This window comes from Sus scrofa, unplaced genomic scaffold (genome assembly GCF_000003025.6).
Source record: "Sus scrofa isolate TJ Tabasco breed Duroc unplaced genomic scaffold, Sscrofa11.1 Contig2026, whole genome shotgun sequence".
Lineage (NCBI taxonomy): Eukaryota > Metazoa > Chordata > Mammalia > Artiodactyla > Suidae > Sus > Sus scrofa.
This window is the reverse complement of record NW_018085004.1, coordinates 733,204-754,926: the sequence shown is the minus strand read 5'-3', so window position 1 is coordinate 754,926 and position 21,723 is coordinate 733,204. Positions and strand designations below refer to the sequence as shown.

Sequence of the window (21,723 nt, the reverse complement as noted above, 5' to 3'; positions counted from 1 at the left end):
AGCCATGAAATTAACATTGATACAATCCCCTGACTTTGTTCAGATTTCTCTAGGTTTGCATGCAGTCATCTGTGTATCTGTGTTTATACAATTCTATGTACTGTGTACTGTTATCATATGTGTGCAGGTATATAACTACCACAATAATCAACATATTCCAACTTATTCCAATCAGGCAAAAAATCCTCTATACCACAACCTTAGGAACATGCCCTTTCCTTTCTCTCATTTCTGTTTTTAAACATGTCAATCACTAACCTGCTTTTACTCACTATAATTTTAAACTTTTTTAAGTTGAAATATTCTTTATTTCCTAAACATCGGTGTTTAAAATGAAACATTCTCATAATTCATATACTAGACCCCAGACACAGCACACAAGTTCATCCATCACAGGGAGATGATGGGGCTCTAGAGCAGGTGGAGCACCTAGGGCTGAATCTCAAGCCAGCAGTTGCACAAATGGTGAGGAGCCAATGGGAAGGTGCACCTCCTCAACTGCCTGGGTCAAAGGCCAGATCCCAGGCCACCTTCTGCCCTGGAGTTTAGGGGTGAGAAGCCTATTCTGGTACCTGGTGAGTATAGCTGCACCATAAAATCCCAACCCTCCTCCCCTCCTATTCTCCCTGGCTGTGGCCCTGGCAGATGGGTCATACCAGGCCACAGAACCCCACCCTCAATTTTTCCCTTTCAGAACCCAAGTGTACAGTAAAAATTCAGCCCCTCTTTCTTCAAGGGGCTGGGAAAGGAAGGCAATTGTGCTCAGCCTAATCTTCTTGGAAGTGGAAATACTGATCCACAGGTGGAGCAGATGGTCAGTTTAACTCCCTTCCTTGAGGCCTTGGCTGAGGGCACACCAAGGGTTGGAACTGCTGACCTCCCCACCTCACTGTGTGACTGCCAATGTCTTGACCCATGAGGAGTCAGTCATCAAGGAAGTATCCTCAGCTATGGTCATGACTTCATTCTAAAAAGGCAGGTCTTTACATTTCTCATTAGTTGATAATTTATAACTATTTATTTTTTTTTCCACTATGCTGACCCATCATGTTTCCTATACCCAAGCTACCCTCTCCTGCTCTCTCCTGATCTGGTAAGATCTAGAAGGAAAGGTTTGGAGATTTCATTGCCCACTTTTTTTTTGGAGGGATTAGTAAGTAGGGCTCTTAATCCTTCATGTGTGTGTGTCCTGGATTTTTGTCCTTAATTGGTGAGTGTTGGATGCCCAGTTCTGTGTTTTAGCTCCAGCACCAGCCTGCAACACACTTAAGACTGACCCTGTTCCCTAGGTTTCTACTGTCTCCAGAAGGTGGGGAGGATCTCAACTAGGGCTGGTAACTGACTCATTCCCTCCCTAAAGGTCTTCCTTAAGTTACTCTTGGAACCTATGGGTTAAAGAAACTTCTTCCTGAACAAAGGGCCCTGGAGGAGCAAGTCTGCTTTCGTCCACCTGTAGCCACAGTGCAGCTGGCAAACTCTCAGGCCTCTGACTCAGGAGCAAGAGGGGAAAGATGAGCACTTGGCCTTGCAGGCTAAAGGGGAGAGCAGCAAACATTCCTACCCAGGGTTTGCTTACTTTCTTTCCAAGAGCTCCCTTCCCTTGTCCCCAAAACTTAGGGTCTTGGGAAAACCTTGAGAGCCCAAGGCCAGGCTCAGCAAAAGATCACCAGCATGGTTCACTCACTTCTCACCTGCCAGGTGTGGTGGGGGAAATGCCCTTCTCCAACAACAAATGGAGAGGGGGCCCAGGAATCCCTGTTGTTGCTGAATTCCCCTCTATTCTGCAAACTGCTACCCCACCTGCTCTCCCTGGCTCTTAACCTGATGGATAGGAGCTGGTCCTTCATCACCAAACAGTCGCCTTTCTGGAGCATGTTTAGTCTACATTTTAACTTGTGTTTTGGTTATGCAAGGTCTTTGGACTTTTATATATATGTATTAATATAATTGGACTAAATATATTAGTACAATCTCGTATGTATCTACAAAATTTCTTGCTGAGATTTTTATTGCCTTGCATTAAACCTACAGATAATTTTGGAGAGAACTGGTGTATTTAGTCTTCTAATTGTGAACTGAGAATGTTACCAACTCATTCAGATCTTTTTGATTTTGTGAATCAGGACTTTTTAAACTTTACTATACAGATCTTGTACATTTTTCCTTAGTTTCACAAAAGTGTTTAATTACACAGGAGATTTACATGTTTTCTTAGTTTCTACCTAGGTATTTCATTATACTTAGGGTGATTTAAATGCTATGTATTTAGGTTGACTTTAATGTGATCTTTTTATTTTTGTTATTTTTTGGCCATGCCCATGGCTCATGAAAATTCCCAGGACAGGGATCAAAACTGAACCTCAGTTGCTGCCTACCACAGCTGCAACAGCTGCATAAACACTGCCTTAACCCACTGAGGAAAACCAGGGATTGAACCAACCTTCATCCTCATGGATACTAGTTGAGTTCTTAACCTTCTGAGCCAAAATGGGAACTCATAAATTGATTTGTGAATGTTAAACTTAATTTTGTGTTTAAAATTTTGAGATACATGTCAGGACTGATACTGTTTTTTGTTTGTTTGTTTGTTTGTTTTGCTTTTTAGGGCCATATTCAAGGTGAGCCTGAATGAAGCTGCAGTGGCCAGCCTAACAGCAATGTGGGATCCAAGCCATGACTGTGACCTACACCACAATTCAGAGAAACTCTGGATCCTTGACCCAATGAGAAAGACCAGGGATGGAAAGAGCATCCTCATGGATACTAGTTGAGTTTGTGACCCATTGAGCCACCGTGGGAACTATTTTCTATAAAACTTTCTCTTACACTTTATCTCAGGGGAAAACTCTCCAAATAAAATTGGGAAATGTACATTCTCTTTAGTTTTCTGAAAGAATAAAAAAATATTTACTTCTTTTTCTCTTAACATTATGTAGCCTTTTAGTCAAGTCGCCAGGACCTGATTTTGGGGTAGAATTATTTTTATTTATTTGGACTTTTTTTAGGGCCATACACATGTCATCTGGAGGTTCCCAGGCTAGGGATCAAATCAGAGCTGTAGACTCTGGCCTATGCCACAGCCATAGCAACTTGGGATCCAAGCTGAGTCTCTGACCTACATTACAGCTCAGGTCTACACTGGATCCTTAACCTACTGAGTGAGGCCAGGGATCAATCATGCATCCTTGTGGTTACTAGTCAGATTTGTTACTGCAGAACAATAATGGTAAATCTGGATATAGATATATATTTGCTTCTTTGCTTTTTAGGGCCACACCAGTGGCATATGGAGATTCCCAGACTAGGGGTCCAATTGGAGCTACAGCTGCTGGCCTACACCATAGCCACAGAAACATCAGATCCAAGCCATGTCTGTGACTTACACCACAGCTCATGGCAATGTTGAATCCTTAACCACTGAGCAAGGCCAGGGATCAAAACTGCATCCTTATGTTTCCCAGGTGGATTCATTTCCACTGTGCCATTATGGGAACTCCTGGAACTATTTTTAATACAATTTGTGATCATCTTCATCCTTGAATTTTTTAGGTGTCTTAGTATTCATACACATGAATATCTGTATACACATATATTTAAATTAAGCCCCTTCTCATTAATTGATTTAAGCACAGAGTACTATTTTAAAGACAATGTTAATGTTGGTAACATTTCTTTTATACTTTTTCTAATTTCTAATGTTTTTTAATAGTCATCAATGTATTATGTATTAAATTTTATTGACATTTAAAATATGTTCCCTGATTGCCTAGTATTTAAGGATCCAGTGTTGTTACAGATGTGGCTAGGTTTCTATCCCTGGCCTGGGAACATCCACATGTTGAGGGTGTGGAAAAAATATTCTATAAAGTGATTCATTTATATACAGATTTTATTTTAATGTTTGTGTTCTATGGGGAATTATATCACTTCCTTAGATAACTTGTCTGTCTACTTAATAATGACTTAAAATGAATGAAATGAAGCATAAACATCTGTATTTCTCAATATATTGTGTTTACTGTTTTACATCATTTAAGGACTATCATTTTAAGGTACACTTAGATTTATTTTTGAAATGAGATACAGGGTTAGGTTTAGAAACAGTGTTTTTTTTTAAATCTGATATTAGAAATGTTTACCTTCTTTATTATAAGAGTCATAACTATTTATGGACTATATTTTGGAAAATGATATAATAAAAATATTAAATAAAGCATTTTATAATCTCAGCATCCACCAACTAATATTAACAGTTTACCTCTGTCCAATATTCTTTTCTAGGAACAAAAACAGTTTCTTATATTTATAAATGCATAGTTCAAACATATATATTATCTTTAGTAATTAAAACTGACTGTAAAATCTTATTAGTAATATTTATTTTATATGACAATATACTACAATTATTTTATTCCAGTATATTTTGTATATTCAAATATTTGATTACAAAAAAAATTAGTCCTTGACAGTGGACAATCCCAAAAGTCCAGTCCCTCTATGATGTAAATTAAGAGATGTGAATGTTAAAAATATTGAAAATAAACAAAAATATGGAGGAATTTAGGGAGGGTTTAGAGGAATTTTGTCAAATCATAACACATTCATCACTTGATACATATCACACTACACTTTCAGTAGAAATATAGCACTGTCCAAATAATGAGAGTATCTCCTTTAACTTATTTTTTTAAAATTTTTATTATGATTGATTTACAATATTCTGCTAATTCCTGCTTTACAGCAAAGTAACCCAGTCATACACACACATATATAATATACATACATTTTTTTCTCACATTATCCTCCATCATGTTCCATCACAACTGATTAGATATGTAGTTCCCTGTGCTATGCATCAGGATCTCATTGCCTGTCCCCTCCAAATGCAAGAGTTTTCATCTACTAACCCCAGACTCCCAATCTATCCCATTCTCTACGCCTGGAAAACACAAGTCTGTCCTACATGTCCATGATCTTTTCTGTTTTGTAGATTGATCATTAGTGCCAGATTTTAGACTCCACATACAAGTGATATAATATAGCCTCTGTCTCTTTCTGACTTACTTCACTCAGTATGAGTGTCTCTAGTTCCACCCATATTGCTGCAAATCACATTATTTTGTACATTTTATAGCTGAGTAGTATTCTATTGTATATATGCAGCACCTGTTCCTAATCCATTCATCCCTTGATGGGCATTTATATTGTTTCCTTGCATTGGCTATTGTGAATGGTACTTCAATGAACATACAGATGCATGTGTCTTTTTTGGAGAAGTTTTTGTCTGCATGTATGCCCAAGGGTGGGATTGCTGGGTCATATGGTAGCTCTATATTTAGTTTTCTGGGGTATTTCCTAGTGTTTTCCATAGCAGTTGTACCAATTTACATTCCCACCAACAGAGTAAGAGGGTTCCCTTTTCTTCACATTCTCTCAAACATTTGTTTTTTGTTGACTCATTAATGATGACCAATCTAGTTGATGTGAGGTGGTTCCTCATTGTAGTTTTGATTTACATTTCTTTAATAATTAGTGATGTTGAACATTTTTTCATGTACCTGGAACATAATGGATGATAATGTGGGAAAAAGAATGTAGATATATATATGACTGGGTCACTTTGCCATATAGAAGGAATTGATAGAACCTTCTGATTTACAGCTTATGGAAAAATTATGTGAAAGAGGCCCTGGAAAAACTGGAACTCAAAAGGTGGTTTTAAGTGTTTATACTACATTTACAGATTTACATTGTAGTTTATTTGTAAAATTATTTTGTATGATACAAGAGAAATGATAATGTCTCAAATACTTTAATTGATAAAATGAATATCTATTGTAAAGCCCAAACTTAAGAAATGTTGTAATTCCTCAAATATGTCATACTTCATTATGTATCTAGAATTTATATGTGTTACTCCTTTGTAGAGGCAAACATTCTTATGCTGCCAATTTTTTGTTTCATTCTTTCATTCAATCAATAATTTGATACATTTAAATTTATTGTGTGTTTACTAGTGTACTTGGGACATTTAAGTGCTTTGTATTAAGCACTTAATAAAAAATACATTAAGTAGTTTCCACCAATATATCTTATTTTCTATTTGGCATAGCATGGACATTAGTACCAAATAAATAATAAATAATTATACCAAATAAATACTTCCAATCTCAGTGTCATCATGAAGTAAAAAAATGGGTATTAAATCTAAGTATAGATGACAAATCTAGTGTACAAGAAAATCTTCATTGAATGGAGATTTCATTCTCAAATATAAAAAGATGTGTGTTGGGATAGGAAAACGTAGCAGGTAAAGAATATGACAGAGAGGTCTGGAGGTGGACAAGTCTCCAGTGTGGAGGTGGACATTTTAGAAGTAATGAATTTTTAGGGGAGGAAAAAAATTAATTTTACCTCCTATATTCTATTGGCTGATCTAAAATTAAGTTATATGAGATAGACTAACAAAGAACAATTTCAATTATGTACATAGTAAGAATTCTTATTAGATATTCCAAAGACCAGTAAAATGAGGTATATATGTTATTTCACAAGGGTAGGGTTCTGAAAATTAAAAGTGGAGGAAGGCAACTCACAGAAAGACCATATAAACAACTGTTTCCTTGACTGTACAGAAACAATGGCGCATAGAGATAAATTTTAGTTAACACTTTTAAGTTCCTCCCTGTTTACACACCTTGTTCATATTAATCTGTAGTTATCTACAGTAATATTTCTCTTCCTGGAACAGATCATCAATCTAAACACTTTTAGGCAGTTAAAGAGAAGGTAAAAAAGAACAGACTTTCCAAGTTTCTTGTTTCTTAAAAATATTCAACTCAAACTGATCCTCATACAAAAGAGGCATATCTTGGCATGGCAAAAATTTCTCCCCTACAAAATCATGGTTGCAAAAACATGGATGGACCCAGAGGGCATTATACTTAGTGAAATAAGTCAGACAAAGACAAATACCATATGTTTCCCTTTGTATGAGTTTCAAATCTAAAAGAATTGAACTCAAAGAAACAAAGTAGAATGGTAGTTATAGGGCTGCAGGAGTGGGGGAAATGTGGGGGTGATGTTGATCAAATGGTACAAATTTTATGTTTTAACATGAATAGTTTCTAGGGATCTAATCCAAAACATGCTGACTATAGTTGACAATCCTGTGATATACATTTGAAATTTGCTATGAAATTAGGTATTGAATGTTCTCAGCACAACATAAATGAAAAGGAAATCATTAACATTATAGTGGCAATCCTTTCACAAATTATATATGTACCAAAATATACATTGTGTACCTTAAGGAAATCCAGTGTTTTCAGCTGCACCTCAATAAAATTTGGGAAGAAAAGGAAAACAGTCCAAATGGTTAGGTTATAAGGAGTAATGGTAAGTGTCCTGGCAAAATATATCATTGTGTTTTAATTACAAAAATCAACTCATTTATCAAATTTCCAGGAATAATTACTTCCCTTCCTTCTCTATCTGGATCCTATTTAAAAGTTCCTTTTTTGTAATTCATAACACACTACTTAAAGCATTGTTTTAATAACACATTGTTTATTAAAATAGTGCCTCTAATATGAGATTGTGAGCATTCAATGCGCAATGATTGGACATTGCATTTATGTTATCCAAAGCTCTGCATATTGTCTGGAACACAACATTGGAAAACACAAAATTGAATAATAAATTTAAAATACCATATAACATTTCTGAATATCTATTAGAACATATAATAACACAATTATGTATGTATAAGTTGTGTAACTTGAATATATATATACACACATATATATGAATATACATACATAAATATAAATATTATATAATTTATATATTTTATAATGTATATACATATTTTATGTATTTTTAATGTACATAAAATGTTTCTGGATAATAAGGTAATTTATTTTTAAAAACTTGCTTCAAAAAAAAAACTATCAGGAGTTCCCGTCGTGGCGCAGTGGTTAATGAATCCAACTAGGAACCATGAGGTTGTGGGTTTGGTCCCTTCCCTTGCTCAGTGGGTTAATCATCTGGCATTGCCATGAGTTGTGGTGTAGGTTGCAGATGCGGCTGGGATCTCGCATTACTGTGGCTCTGGCGTAGGCTGGCGGCTACAGCTCTGATTCGACCCCTAGCCTGGGAATCTCTGTGTGCCATGGGAGAGGCCCAAAGAAATAGCAAAAAGGCAAAAAGCCAAAAAAAAAATTAAATTAAAACTTGCTTAATGGAGTCCCATTTTGTGGTGCGGAGAAAATTAATGCAACTAGAATCCATGAGGATGTGGGTTTGATCCCTAGCCTTGCTCAGTGCATCATGTATCTGGACTTATCATGAGCTGTGGTGTACTTCATGGATGAAGTTCAGATCCCAGCAGTGTTGTGGCTGTGGTGTATCCCTGAAGCTGTAGTTCCATTTCAACCCCTCACCTGGGAACTTCCATATGATGTGGATGTGGTCCCAAAAAGCAATAATAATGATAATAATAATAATAATAACTTGCATAATATTACATTAGAAGTAAAGAGCATTCATCTGTGTATTTTCTCAGTATCTATGTTTCTTCAGTCTCTGCTATAGTTTCTGATGACTAAAAGACTGAATCAATTTGTTGAGATACATATATATGCCCATGTATTTGAAGGGTCGAATAAGAATCAGGACATTTTTAATTACCCATTATGGTTTTATACACTAAAAGCCATAGAATGCATTAGCTGCCATTTTTAAATGCCCTTGTGTGAAAACATTTAAAAAAGGAAATAAGCCCAAGAAGCTCTTCTTTTTAAGGGAGCATTTGTAGGACACTATAACCTATCACTAGCTATCATACTGGGAGAAAAAAATTATGAATATTACATATTTTTTATAAAAGATTTTAAAGCTTTCCCCCACACCATATTCCCTTAATTAACTTATACTATTTTGAAACTCACTTATGAGTTTTCTCACATGTAAGTTTTCTCACATATAGTATTCTCACATGTAAGAAATTTGTTTGGAATATATAAATCCAAGAAAAGTAGAGTATCAGTGGATTGCTGTTTAAAATTAGAGAGTGATGATATGTAATATATAAGTGTTAAATATACATTTAGGGTTTTTAGGTCATAAACTCATTGTCATAACAACTTATGATTGCCCATGTTTTATACTAGAGTGTATACAAAAAATGACATGTCCCAAAACCAATGAAGCCATATGAACCATAGTTTTCTGAGAACATATATTAAAAAATAGTGACCCCAAAATAATAAAGTTGTATGCAGTGGATTTCCCATCATGGTGCAGTGGAAATGAGTCCAACTAGGAACAATGTGGTTGCAGGTTCGATCCCTGGCCTCACTCAGTGGGTTAAAGATCTGGCATTACCATGAGCTGTGGTGTAGATTACAGATGAAGTTTGGATCCTGCATTGCTATGGCTGTGACACAAGCTGGCAGCTGTAGCTCCAATTGGATCCATAGCCTGGGAAACTCCATATGCCACAGGTGCAGCCATAAAAAGAAAAAAAAATGTATGCACCGTGTTTTCCTGACACCTGCCCTAGATTAGATAAATTACTTCATGGTAAACTTGTATGTTGGAAAACTACACAGCAATGAAGATGAATAAAATACTCTACATGCAACGACATGGAGAAATTTTCCAAGCATAATGCTGAGTACAATGAGCAAGAGAAAAAGAGAAAAAGACTGTATGATTTTACTCCTATACACATCAAAATATTACAAAACAACCTATCATGTTGGACATCAAATTGATATGGGTCTATGAGATGATTTCTGAGATGTTAGTCACTTTCATTTTTTTTTTTGCCCTTATTCTACATGAAGGGACTATTTTCATTTCTGAAATCTTATTTACAGGGTACTTTTTGAAATGAAAATATTACATATGTTTATTACAATCTAAATACATTTTCAAAACCAAAGTGCATTTTCTATCAGATTGAGACTTTATTTTTCAATCCAGCAGTTCCTTGTACACAGTGTGTCCTTAAGGTGTTTAGAAAATTCTCATGTTATTAAAAGGTCTTACCCTTTGTAGAACAACTGTGTCTTTATCCACCCACAGGCACTTCTACTCTTTCCTCCAGAAGCAAAGAATCTTCATGTACTTTGGAAACAATTTTGTGAAATAAAACCTGTGTCATAATATGTAATATTTCAGGGATAGACAACTGTCCTCTGAAAAGTAAATGTCATCTTTGGAGTAGAAATTTTTTATATACTGTACTTTTAGTGTCACCAGTGGTTATCAGAAACCTTTAGACATAGATGAATTCTTTTTTTTTTTTTTTTTTTTTTTGGCTGCATCTGCAACATAAGTAAGTTCCTAGGCCAGGCATCAAAACTTTGCCACAGCAAAGACAATGTCAGATCCTTAACCAGGTGACGTGAGCCACCAGGGAATTCTTTTAACTTGATTGAACTCTGTGAAAAAATTTTCTCTTAATATATTTATCAAATTATTAAAGAACTCCATTCTTAATGAGATCAGAAGTTCTTCAGTAGCTAAATTGGTTTAGTTAACTTATAATAATAGTGTAGCGCCAGAAATGACTGTAGCTCTCAGTTTTAAACCATTGACAAGGTTTGAGATAGAAGGGAAGTAGACCTGCAGGTCTGGATTACAGCCTTATTTAAGAAGTTAAAGTTAGGTCCTGATTGAACAAAATGTAACCAGAGGAAAAAACCTGGGAGAATAACTAATTTAAAAAGAATCAGAATAAAGTAACAAAGAAAATTTCACATCCTCCAAATGTGTGGCAGAGATTTAAGTGGTAATAAATAACTTGAATAATACAGAGGCATCCCTTTCTTGATTTTAAGGAGTGGACAATTACAGCAAGTAGCTACATGATTTGACAATTACCTCAACAATGTCACCTACAACAATACACTTAATATTTTAGCAGGGGGCTCATCACACAAAAAAAATGGCAATGAAATATACATTCCATCAAAATTAGTCCCTAAGAGTCATTCTTCTCAAAGTTTAAAATGTACTATTTCACTGATTTTCACCTGATAAGTGATATAGCTTTTAGAAAGAAAGGGAGGAAAATAACAACAAATGAATAAAATAAACAGACAGTAAAACAAACAAAACAAATCTTGTGTCCCTGTTAACACTGAAGTGAGATTTCTAAATAAACAGGAAAGTTGCTGGAACTCGTTGCAGAAACCACAAAAACTGTGGCAAAGGAAGGAGACAAACAGCACTCAGAGATATAGAAAAGCAAGGTTTATTCAGCACTGGTGCGGGCTCAGAGGAGTCACCTCCAGAGTCTGAGCACCAGGTCTTTGTTCTCAGTAACTTTTATACACTACAAGGTCTCGATTTTCCCATGTAAGCATCCTGGACCTCCCCCATCCCCAAGCAGACAGTGTTCCTCCCTAAGAAACTGAGCAAGCAAGGTTACAGAAGCAGAACTGGGTAAGCAATGCTGGGTACCTAATTAGCAGGGCTGCTGGCTTGGACAGAGAGCACACAGTTGTTACATTATTACAAGAAGGGTGGCATAGTGATTAGCACAGCTGGAAAGGCTTGCAGCTGCCTTCTTAGCCAAGGGGGGGTTTTTCTTTAGTTAAAACTCCATTTCACTCTCAAAAGCATAAACTATTATATCTTTGATGTATCTGGTTCAAAACAATTTAGAATAAATTAGATAATATGTTAAACATGTGATATTGTATAGTAACAAAAAAGATAATATATAAAAACTCCTAGTATTTGGCAATGACTCTTAAATGCTCTTGTCCCTAAAGTCCATTTGAAAAAATTTCCATAAACACCGGATATGAAGAATTTTATAAGCAAAAAAATCACTCATTTTAGAGTTGATTGTGATATAGTTTAATATGCATTTATATATATATATATATTTCCCTCTTTCCACTAAAATAATATTTTAAAAGATTATAACTATGTATAAACCAGATTATACACAAAGATATATAACTGTGTATAAACCAGATTATGAATGAAATAAATGGGTATACCTTAATGTAAAGGAACACAATACCTCTATTCAGAATATTTCATATGTAAATATATTTATTAGATTCTCAATTTTTTTAGAAATCAGGTAGTATGTACAAGGAACCTCGTTATCTCTGTATAGTGTGATTTGAGTTGAATTTTTCTGTTTTATGTGGAATTGTTAATTGTCACAAAAAGTTAAGTGGATGTGTGTGTGTTGTGCATTTGTGTGTTTGCATTTTCTATTATGGATTTAAAACAATGCACTTTTTGGGGGATTGGTAAAGCATAAATAGTAAATGTTGGTTGATTGGAAAGCATAAACTATTTTAACTAGGTAGAAAAATTGGTCATTGAAGAGAATACGAACAAAAACATAATGGAAAAAGTTTATATTTCTACCTCAATAAAACCTATTATATGAAATATTCAGCAATAAGCCATATATTTATATTTTTACTTATTTCTAAGAACTAAATATTGAAAAAAACCCAGACATATATATGGTAAATTTTTCCAGAGTCAATACTGACTGGGCATCACCCACAGCCAAGAAAAGCCACAAGTTCAGTCACATGTACTACTATTTCTGGATAGGATTTTCCTTTTATTTAATTTATTACTATAGTTGATATACAATGTTTTGTCAATTCCTACTGTACAGTAAAGTGATCCAATTACACATATACATTTTTTTCTTGCATTATCCTCCATGTTCCATCACAAGTGATTCAATATATTTCCCTGTGCTATACTATAGGATCTAATTGATTATCCACACCAAATACAATAGTTTACATCTACCAACCCCAAACACCCAGTCCATCCCACCTCCTACACCTACCCCCTGGCAACCACAAGTCTGTTCTTCATGTCCATGAAAGTTTCTTTTCTGTAGAACTATTTATTTGTGCCATATACCAGATTCCAGATATGTGATATCATATGGCATTTATCTTTTTTCTTCTGACTTATGTAGTATGAGAGACTCTAGTTCCATCCATGTTGCTAAAAATGGCATTATTCTCTTTTTTATGGCTGAGTAGTATTCCGTTGTGTATGTATGTACCATGTCTTCTGAATCCACTCATCTGTCAATGGACATTTAGGTTGCTTCCTATATGGGATTTTTATTTGTATATTTTCCTTATTTAATTTCTTCTTTTCTCTAAAATAAAAAAATCATCTCCTGTAAACAAATTTGCATAATATATTGTGGGAAAGTATTTATTAATTACATATTTTTACCAATAGTGAAGTAGGGGAGACTTTAGAGATGTAAGTGCTAAATGCTATTGAACAAAAATGATGTACCCCTTCTATAGATTCAAAAAGAAACAATGCAGTATTGACTATTTTCTGTTCAGGTAAACTTTTCTTCAGTTAAAAACAGATACATGTTGGGAATTTCTGCTGTGGTACTGTGGGTTAAGAATCTGACTTCAGCTGCTTGGTGGTACAAATTCCATCCCTGCCCTGGTACAGTGGGTTAAAGGATCCAGAATTGCTGCAGCTGATGTGTAGGTCCCAGGTGCACCTCAGATTCAATTCCTGGCTCTAGAACTTCCATATGCCATGGTTGCAGTCATTAAAAAAAAGATACATGTTATCTTTTATAATAAAGGCTTGAGCTCAAAATAAGGGTTTTTTAGTGTTACTATACTCAATGCATGTTTACAAATTTTAAAAGTAATCACTGTCTGTTACAGTCATAAGTGACATTTGATGTTAATTCAAGGGAAAGTGCATTTATATATGTATATATATATGTATGTATATTTCCATTTGTATTTACAATATAGGAATGATTATAAACATTACCACAGCCAATTATTAAGCAGATTTAAAGGAATACTCACAGTTATATACATAAACCACATACCAAGAATTACCAACCCATCTCTTCCACCTCAATTCAACATGTGTGTCCATGCATATAGAAAAACATTCACACAAATGTTTATAGGATATTTGCACATATACACATACATTCATATGGCTACTTGCAAGCAAAAGACATGGCTTAGTAACATTATTTTTCTTCCAATGCCAAGTTATAAAATTGCCAAAATTTATACAAATCAGTGTTATGAGTAAATTTTTCTCCAGGCCTTCCTCAAGCTTTTAGTTTACTACTTGAATATAATGAATCTAAACTGCTTTTATTTAATTTATTTTATGGTGCAGTAGGTTAAGGATCTGGTGTTGTCACTGCCATGGCACATGTTCAATCCCTGGCCTGGGAACATTCATATGCCATGGGGTGATGCAAAAAAAAAAAAAAAAAAAAAAAAAAAAAAGGATTGTTAAGGGAACTTAAATACATCATTGATTCTTATTTATATAAATATTTTGGTTTTGACTCACTAAACAGAAAGGACATTATAAGAAGAATCATATTAAGCCTTTAAATATTTGTGAGTCAATTGCTATTCTAAGAGTGAAGAGATAGTGCAGGTACAAAATAACAAAATTTTCCCCATTTTTACTAGTGGAATCCAGAAATTTTCTCAAGCCACACCTGTATTCATTATGAATGCAATTTGAGTTGAGTTTAGATATTGATTTTTTAACCTGTTGGCCTTTCATGCATTGCTTTTGATTTTTCATTGTTCATTGATTTTTAGGGCTAGAAATAATCCTAAATGATTTGGGGAAGATGAACATTTCATAAAGGAAGAAATTAAATGAATAAAATGGAATAAAAGGAAGAAAATATAAATCACTAACTGGGGAGACTTCGTGTTTCATTGTATTTCTGCTTTGACTAGATATAGATTTAATAAACTGCTGCTTAACATAAAAAATAATTTGTGGTTTTCTTCTTGTGAGATCAAAGTGTTGACAATAGTGAAGAAATAAAGCTGTTTTGATAAAGCTATTGCTGTGTTTTTCAGGGGGAAGTAGAGAACAGAAAATATAATTAATTGGACTGTCCATTATGGCACAGAGGTTAACAAATCTGTCCAGCAGCCATGAGGACACTGATTCAAATCCTCGCCTCACTCAGTGGGTTAAAGATCTGGGGTTGCAGTGAACTGTGGTTTAGGTCACAGATGCAGCTCAGATCCAGCATCGCTGTGGCTCTCGCATAGGCCAGTGGCTACATCTCTGATTAGATCCCTAGCCTGGAAAACTCCATATGCCACAGGTTCAGCCTGAAAAAGACCAAAAACAGAAAATATAATTAATCACATATTAGTATACATTGAACCAGAGGGTGGAATCTTCAGAGATTGAAGTCCCAAATGCTACCTAGTAAAATAAAATGCCACTTGTTTATTTTTATGCCATCAATACCAAGTAGAGAAAGACCTGCTCATCTAAGGTAAGCTCCCAATTCTCCAAATTTAAGAATATAGGAGAAAATATTTACACTCAAAATTAGAGACTTAGAGTTCCCATCATGGTGTAGTGGAAAGGACTCTGACTAGGAACCATGAGATTGACAATCCCTGGCCTCGCTCAGTGGCTTAAGAATCCAGCATTGCCATGAGCTGTGGTTCAGGTCACAAACACGGTTTGGATCTGGTGTTGCTAAGGCTCTGGCATAGGCCATGACCATAGCTCCCAATTGGACACCTAGCTTGGGGACCTCCATATGCCACAGGTGTAGCCCTAAAAAGCATAAAAGCAAAAATAACATTAGAGACTTGTAAACAAATCATTTTGTGTTTGCCTTTTCAGTTTAATAAACTCATCAATTTAATGGCAAAAAAATAATACTTTCTTCCTAGAAGTAGAAGAATCTGTCTCAATTTATTAGTGTCCATAAATGATAGTTTTAATTATTTTAAAAATCTAGGTTCACAGGAAAGCCTATACTCTTTTACACTGGAGTGGTATATACATGAGTTTAAGGTTTTTTTAATATTTTATTTTAAAAAGTAATTTAGTTACCACATTATAAACAGCAATATTTGCAAATTTAACTTCACATAACCTACATGCCATTTATATTCAAGTTAAAAATAATCACTGACTTTTTTTCTGTTTATTTTTTTTTGTTTTGTTTTGTTTGTTTTGTTTTGTTTTGTATTTTAGGGCCATGCCTACAGTGCATGGAGATTCCCAGGCTAGGGTTTGAATTGGAGTTGTAGCCACTGGCCTACACCATAGCCACAGTAACTCTGGATCCTTAACTCACTGAGAGAGGCCAGGAATTGAACATGTGTCCTCATGGATCTTAGATTCATTTTCCACTGAGCCATGACGGAAATGCCTCTTTTTAAAATTAAAGTATACATGATTTATGTTATGCTAAAGTGTGCTGTAAGCAAAGTGACTCAGTCATATTTTATATATATATACATACATACATTATTTTTCTTGCATTATCTTCCATTATGGTCTATTCAAAGAGACTGGATATAGTTCCCTGTGCTTTATACTATAACCTCTTTACTTATCCATTTTAAATGTAATAGTTTGCATCTACGAACCCCAAACTCCCAGGCTATCACACTCCTCTCCACCCTCTTGGTTACCACAAGTCTGTTCTCTATGTCTGTGAGATTGCCTCTGTTTTGTAGATAGGTTCATTTGTGCCATATTTTGGATCCCCCATATAAGTGATATTATATCTATCACTGACATTTTTGTTCTTCTATCAACAGAAACATATATGCATGCATACACAACAGACACAAGTACACACACATCTATATATCAGAAACACTCACTTTTCCGCATTCTAGTATCACTTTTTTTAGAAATTCAAAGGTCTTTGAAATTAAATATATGCAAATGTGTGTGTTAAATTCTGTTGTTTGCACTTTTTTAAAATTAGTTTTCTCTAACAGATCAGGAAATTCATCCTTTGGCACCAGTCCACTCCATAGAGAGGTAATGAGTATATTGGCAAATAAATAATATATTTTTATACTAGAGTTTAATAATACTTACTTCATGTCTCACCAAATTCTTTGGGCAGGACCAGTAACATAATCATCTTTATTATTATTAGTCACTTACATGCTCCTGGTTCCTATAACTAACATAAAAGCATTTTTTCCAGCTCTTTTATTCCTTTAACTTCTTCCAAAGGTAGATTCCTCAAAGTAAAAAAAAAAAAAAAAAACAAACAAACAACTTGGAAAAATATACAGTTTCATTTTATTTACATAACATGAGTACAGGTTTCAATATCATACAAATATTGTTATATTAAGAGATACAGTTGGAAGGCATGATATAACTTACTGCCTTTTGGATGGGTAACATGTTTTCATTTTCCAACTACTTTGTACTTATTTTCCTGATACATAAATTATTAGGCACCTGAGAGGTTGGAGGACTTCTGAACATAAACACCTTCTATTTTATTATTTTCAAAACTTACTTCATTTTAAATTTCTTTATGTTTACTTCATCCATAACTAAATCTACTTTTATTGTCATTACCTTAAACATTCAAATATTAACCACATGTATTGTTAATATGTACACAGATCCAAAAATCAAACATAAAACTCTGTAGCCAAGTGTATAGGATGTATATTTAAATTCAGGTAATTTATTAGTGCTTTGCGAATGATCTAAATTCTATTAAAAAGAAGTAGCAACTCTTCAGTTTCCATGCTCTGGAATATTTTTAATGTATTTTTTAAAAATAGAATTAATTGGATTCATTGCTGCCTTATAAATTAATCAAGAAACCTAAGATTAAAAAATTCTAAATTATAGTTTTATTTGCATTTAAATATACATTGGGAATTCTGCATATGCCTATGATCAAGCTTATTTTCAATGCACGTTACTTAAATTTTGATGACATGGTTTGTTCTGACAAGTGATTTTTCAAGCTGAACACCAAAATAAAGGAACTCATATAAGATTTCCACTGGCTTTGCCACCACTGATGATGTATTCCTTGCTAATGATGATGGATGACTCTCATCTGCAATTTATCACCTGTACAGTTTTCTGACCATAATGATAATAACTCTAAGCAGATACAGCTGTGGTGAAAGAGGTAAAACACAGGATCTGAAGACAAGTGCTGTCAGCATAATTGAAAACTGGACCTGCCAAAGAAACCACCACCAAGATTTAGTGGGCTGCTATGCTTACCTTGTTGTTGAAGCTTAGTTTAAAACTAACAGTGGAATGACAAGGATTGAAATACTTAGTATTTGCAGTGTTGGAAGAGTTTGATATGTGACATTAAAAACAAAACAAAACAAAAAACAAAAAAAAAACAGCAGCAATCAACATTATATCTCTTGAAATTACCATTTAATTAACTGGAATGTAATAAGATCTGCATAGGTCAAGCTAACATATAGGATAGTGATAAGTATTTTATCAGCAAGCAGATCAAGAACACTTTCCAAAGCTGACTTTTCATTGGCACAACATAGAGCAATAAATTCATCCAACAAATCAGCCCAGCTAAAGCAAAATCTCCTGGTGCAATACTAAAATCTTTAATAATCAAATAGACCAAAACTGGAGCCAAGCCAGTTCTCTACATTGACAACATATTTGTGATAGTCCATGGGTTTTCATACAAGTTGGTGGTGCTCGCCTGACCCCACCTGCTGCTCCAGGCTTCTGTGGCAATGTCCTCTCTGGCAGCAGACCCTGGGGGCCCTCTTTCCCCATGTCTGAGCAATGGGCCCATGGGCCAACCCCAGGCAGCTTCAGGCCAAGCGCCACCTGGCACTGCCACCAGTGCTCCATGGGCCAGCTCCAGACAGCCAGAGGAGGGAGGAATAAAGGCTCTGTAGGCACACCCCTTGCCCAGAAGGGCTGCCCAGTGCCCACATGGTGACATGCAGACACCCCCATGAAGCATGCATCACCTGCGAGGCTAGCCTGACTCTGCTGCCAAGGCTCAGGAAGCAGTGGGAGCTTAGCGGCTCAGGGCACCAGCCAGCATCTTCTCCTCAAGCTCCTGAAATCTCAGAGGAACTTGGTGGTCTCCATGCTCCAGAACCAGAGAAACATTTTAAATAATATTTAATTGAGCTGTTTTTTGAAAAACAAAACAATTGTTATCATTTTTGGTGTCCATGTGAATATTTTCAAACTTAGTAAATGCTCAGTCCTGTCTTACAGGCTGGTGTCTCTAACACTGGTGTCTCTTTCATGTAATGAGACATGTATTCATTTGATTATACATCTAGAGATAAGAAATCTCCAGAAAATTGAAAAGTTCATAGAAAATTTTATACACCATGATAAGATGCAAGCTTACATAATTTTTTTCAATGCCTATCACAGTTTTTTGTTTGTTTTTATTAGGTATAGTATAATTCTTCTTCTCTGAAAGAGTAGGTACCTGTCTGGATAATTTTCTGAGTATAAAAAGATAATCACAGAAAGAAATTGTATTCTGTTTTACAGATATTTTGTAGATGTCCAGACATTTGTCTATCTTATTCTTAATCATTTCATCCAAATTTTAGATAAGAAAAAAAGAAACAAAAAATGAATGTAAAAAGAAAATTGCTTCTCTGTGAATAAATTCATTTTCTTGGGAATCACCAGTACTCTAGGGATGAAGATGACCCTATTTAACCTGTTTTAACTTGTTTATCTTATTAAACTTCTGGCAAATCTTGAAATTATCATTTTAATAAGAATGAATTCCCAGCTGCATATACCAGTGTATTTTTTCCTCACTCACCTCTCTTTCTGTGACCTCTGCTATTCCACAGCAATCGGACCCAAGATACTTTTTGACATTTTGGCCAAGAACAAGTCAATCCCCTTCTTTGGCTCTATTATGCAATTCCTGATCTCCTGTGCCTTTGCAGTTGCTGAGTGTCTACTCCTGGCAGTGATGGCCTATGATTGGCACAAGGCATCAGCAACCCCTTGTTCTTGACAGTCAGCATGCCCAGCAGAGTGTGCTCCCTGCTCATCACTGGGGTTTACATGGAGGGAATGGCAGACTCTTTGATACATAAAACATTAACGTTCCACTTATGCTCCTGTGTATCAAATGAAATTAACCATTTCTTCTATGATATCCATCCTCTCCTGTTTTGTCTTGCTCAGACACACAGATCAATGAATTAGCAATGTGCACCATTTTTTGCTTCATTAAACTGAGCTCTGTTTCAGGAGTCCTTGACTCTTATTGTTATATTGTCCTATCAGTTTTGAAGATCTTCTTTGCTGAAGGAAGGTTTAAAGCTTTCCCCACTGGCACCTCCCACTTAACTGTGTTTGCAAATTTCCAGGGAACTCTACTCTTCATATTTCATATTGAGTTTTTCCTATTCTCTGAATTAAGACAAAATAATCTCACTGTTTTACACCCTTGTGAGTCCCACGCTAAATCCTCTGATTTACAGCCTACAGAGCAAGGGTTTGAAAAAACCCTAGAAAAATTGAAAAATAAACTAAAAAACTGAAAAATAAAAGATGGCTTTAAATATATTATGAATGTGCAGACACATATAGTACTTATTGTTTTTATAAAATTATATGGTATAGTATGTGAGTTTCTCTAAGTTTCTCAAATTATTAAATAAATGATCATCTGTACTAAAGGCTAGCAATAAGACAATGTTGCAGTTGCCTAAACTTGTCATACTTTACTATGGGCCTTGAACCTATCTATGAAAACTCCTCTTTGTGCAAAACTTCCTGATGTCTCTAATTTTGTCATATATTTATTTATTTTTCATTTAAACATTACTTCAAATATATTAAGATTTAATGAGTATTCACTAAATGTGCTTTTTTTTTTCTTTTAAGTACTTTGTGTTTGCTGAAGAACCAGTAGTTTGTATACTAATGAATCTTATAATCTAGAGGAATAAACAAGTATGAATTAATTAAACACATGAATAATTCATAGTGTTTAAAACTTTCATTAAGTAAAAAAAAAAGGGTTAAAAATCCAGAAACAAATGTCAAAATCTACTGTGCATAGAAAAGACTTTGTTGGATAGAGATATTTATTTATTCTCATATCTTAAAATATTTAATTTGAGGAAGGAGGAGTTCCCATTGTGGCACATTGGAAACGAATCCAACTAGCAACTGTGAGGTTGTGGGTTTGATCCCTGGCTTCACTCAGTGGGTTAAGGATCTGGCGTTGCCATGATCTGTGGTGTAGGTCACAGACTTGGCTCAGATCCCACATTGCTGTGGCTCTGACATAGGCTGGCAGCTACATCTCAATTACACTCCTAGCCTGGGAACCTTCACATATCACCAGTGTGCCCCTAAAAAGACAAAAGACAAAAATAAAAAAGTTAAAAAATAAAAAATAATTTGAGGAAGGAACGAGTTCTAGGCAGATTGTCCAACAGTTACAGATGTCTTGAGGTACACAGTTTTATATCTTTCTATAATATAGAAATCCTCTGTGGATAGATAATAAGAACAGTGTTAAGTGCCTTGGTAAATTACATCATTTGTATAATTGTTAATTATCAGCTCTTCCCACTTCTCAGCTCTGATTATATGTTCCTTTTCACAGACATCCATCTTCTTTAATCATTGTTTTTAATATAACCCTGATTATTAAATCATTGCCTACAATATGACATTGTCAGCAATCTTTGCTCAAAGATTAAGAATCCCATCCCTATTACCAAAAAGACTTACATAGTGTATGTGACACAAACTGTAAAGAAAAGAGACAGAATGAAAGGGAAGAAAAGCCAAGAGAAGTTAATTTTTATTGAACATGTATTCATATAAGGCTCTTGTGTGTGCCTTAAATACACATTTTATATCTTATATTTAAATGTACAA

The 21,723-nt window shown here is 34.9% G+C and overlaps 2 pseudogenes; one reads left to right on the top strand and one right to left on the bottom strand.

Moving 5' to 3' along the window:
- Positions 1-17,898: 17,898 nt before the first annotated feature.
- LOC110258422 lies at positions 17,899-18,795 on the bottom strand (annotated as a pseudogene).
- Positions 18,796-19,456: 661 nt separating this feature from the next.
- LOC110258421 lies at positions 19,457-20,340 on the top strand (annotated as a pseudogene).
- The last annotated feature ends 1,383 nt before the right edge of the window (positions 20,341-21,723 follow it).